The sequence below is a fragment of the Lissotriton helveticus genome, chromosome 2_1 (assembly GCF_964261635.1).
Source record: "Lissotriton helveticus chromosome 2_1, aLisHel1.1, whole genome shotgun sequence".
Lineage (NCBI taxonomy): Eukaryota > Metazoa > Chordata > Amphibia > Caudata > Salamandridae > Lissotriton > Lissotriton helveticus.
The window spans coordinates 2,032,388,873-2,032,392,383 of NC_136059.1; positions in this window are offsets into that span (position 1 = coordinate 2,032,388,873).

The following is a 3,511-nucleotide window of genomic DNA, read 5'->3' on the forward strand; positions in this document are numbered from 1 at the left end:
TGTTGAAAAAACAGAGAAATGTGTGCTGGGTGCATGGATCAGCCGTAAAAAAAATAAAAACAAAGCGCGGGCTCCTGTGCTTGTTTAAAAATTAGCTATGTGGGAAGGATAAATCCCAGGAAAAAAGGGGGGTCCCAAAACGTGTTTTCCCCATGCAATTTTCTATAGGAACCGTTCATTGCGGCTACAGCCCGAACGGCTGAACGGAATTACACCAAATTTGGCAAAGTGGTAGTCTCTGGTTCATTCTCGTGCCTTTTGCTTAAATGGTGTAAATCCGTTCAGTAGTTCCTGAGAAAATTACAATTAGAAGTTCATATATATCTATGGCCTCGGTGGATCCGCGCATCTTGCGCGCACTCTAAGTGCACTGTCCCGATCACGGGCTAATTGACTGTCAAGTGGTTGTCAACATTCGAAACCAGGAAGTGTTGGCAGCTATTTTGTGCCTCGGTAGAAGCGAGGATCTAGAAAATAGTGGAACAAGTGTTCAAAACGTATAAAGGGGGCATGTAAGAAATATTTTGATCATCTAGACCTGCTTAGGGGGTCTCACAAGGACCGCTAGGGTCCCCCAAAATTTTTATTTTTTTATGGAAAAAACTGAGAAATGTGTGTTGGGTGCATGGATCTGCCATAATAAAAATAAAAACGAAGCGGGGGCTCCTGTGCTTGTTTAAAAATTAGCTACCTGGGAGGGCCAAATCCCGGGGTCTAAAATATTACATTTTATGGGGGTCCAGAGGGGCCCTGTAGCCCTGGGACCTCCATTCCTCGGTGCTACAAAATAAATGGGTGAGGGAGCTCAAAGGTCCGTCTAAGCCCCGGAGATTACCAGCCTCCAGGGCTTTTTATATTTTGATAGGGGGGCCGCGTGGTCTCCATTCTGGAGCACCCGAAAGCCTTGGGGAACACCACCACCCAGGAGCCGCTCCTGCTGTGTCTCGGGGTGTCTACCCCGGGATACTGCTGTTTGCTAGGGCAGGGCGGGAGTCGAGTTTCCCGCTGTGTCATAGCAAACTTGAGGGCATATTAACAAGTGCCATTTCGCCGCAATTAAAAAAAAAAAAGCCAAAAATGCGGTGAAATATATATTGCCCTATTTACTAGGTGACGCTAAGATGCATTAATGACTGTTAGCACCCGGATTATTAAGGGCTCGCCTCGTATCTCCAATGAGTTGCAATGTAGGTGTTCTCAGTGGCAAGGTAGGTGTTTCTATGAGAATATAAAAAGGAAGAGGGAGGTATGACAACAGCGTTGTATTTATAAGGTGGCCCTGGATTTGAGGACCGATAGCAAATCTCTCGCTAATTGCGATTTATGTTAGATCCTATTATCTGTTCTGAAGTAGACTTAAGCATGTTTAATATGCGAGGTGGATTGATTTGTTAAGTCCACAGTCTTATATTAACAAGCTTTTCCCTTGCGATCATAAATTATCGCTAAATGTATCGCGATATTGGGGCATATTTACAAGGACAGTGTTAAAATTATCATCGCTTTAGCATTAGGAAAGTGTCATTAAAGCGGCCATAATGGCTTAATAATAGGTTTGTGAGAATTTGTGAGAATTCCAATAGAAGCCCAGGTTTACACCAGAACATTTTAACGCTGTTCTTGATAATATGCTCCCAAGTTTTGTAATATCGACAATCCCGTGAGATGGACTCCAATGGAAAGAGGGTAGGTAACCTGCAAAATAAAAATGAAAATAAGTGTTCAAAATTAGATCGATATGACTGAATGAGGTAAAAGAGCACAAATTAAGGTAACACTTGGCAATCTTTGGTTATTTGCATGTCCGCAGTGTGCCTGATACATTCCACCTCTCTTATAGGCCTGCGTTGAAGAGGTGTCTGTAGGAAGTGCCTTTTGCGTCAGATTTACAGTATGGGCCAACATGTCTTTAAAATGATTCAGAGATGAAACAGAATTAGGTGAGAGATCACGTCATTATGCAGGACAATATTGTTTATTTCGCACGCATTTAATTGAAGGCAAATGTGTATCTAGGCCACTCTGCTTATATTGTGTAAACACTGTGGCGAACAGAGTTCACACTTGAATTTTGCTTTGGCTCTACACTGCAGACTGTATTAAATTCAGCCTTGATGTTTTTTATCGGCAGAGTGGGCAGCAGCGTCCATATCTTTAAAAGACAAAGAGAAACAATGTGAGAGAGAGTGAGAGAGAGGAAGAGAGAAAAAACGACATTAAAAATGTGAGAGAAAGAAAGTAATAGATGGAGCAGGAGAGGTAGTGTTAATACTGGAGAAAATCTTCGTAGCTCACGTGCCTCCATTGTGTGTCCAAGCACGTGCCGGTTCATAGTGCACCCTCAAGTTTAATGATCTGAAAGATAGTATAGAGTTAGTAATAGCAGAGTACATATAACTGCAGAAGTATATTTCTGCTTTATGTCTTTGCACACTAAGGATACTGTATTACATCAACTTTCACTGCAAGGAGGTGTCTGTGCGCTCTTTTTCTCCCAGAGTACTTTACCCCATGCACTCCCACTGCATTGCGGTGAGGTTTCATTACTGTGTACCCAGACTATTGCACCCCATTGGCTTCCAGAGTTGAGTGCCTTTTCTTGCGCATTCAGGGGCAGATTTACAAGCCCCTTGCACCACTTTTGCGTCACTTTTCCCATGTTCAAAGTGACGAACAAGTGGTGGAAGGGGCTTGTAAATCTGACCCTCAGACTGTTGCAACCTATCCATTCTCACTGCCGGGAGGTAATTGTACATTCCTACGCAGTCAAGCTGCTGCACAGTATCCACTCTCTCCGCACACAGGTGACTTCTGGTTGCTTTGGAAACAAGCTTCTTTGCTCACTTTGTGCCAATGCGTGATTCAAAGAGGGTGCACCACGTGTCGAAGTAGCCTTCTCAGACGTTGTTACAATGGCCACGCATCATAGCAGAATCCTCGAATGTTGAGCTTTGGAGGTGTTGGGGGAGATGCCAATTTGTGAAACACAACCTGTTAAATAAAAAGGAAGATAACATTGTGCGTCATTTCTTTATCAAAGGAGAGAGGAAGTGAGAGAATGACTGCAAAGAATATTCCCAGCTCACCTTTCTGTCACCGGTGTGTCTTTCACCACGTGCTGGGACATAATGCACCCTGAAGCTCTACATCTAAAAGATAGTAAAAGAAAGATGTTAGGATTGGTAATTGTTACTATCTTAATGTGGAGTAGAATTACATCGCCCTTTCACACACCTTCCCTCCTGCATTAAAAATACAACTATTTGTACAGTTCCATCTTGTTTAGTAGACTTCGATTTATGAACAATTAGTATAGTAGTAATGTTTTTTTATCCGGTTGTGAAAGCAAGTGGTGTGCACTGATACACGTGGTTTCAATCATCACGAGCAATGGACATTTAACAGATTATAAAAACTTTCCTGCTATTGGAAAAAAAAATAGAAATGCAATAAAATACGGTATATAGGACTGTGTACGCCTAAATTGCTGAGTCGCCTTTTTGTATGCAGT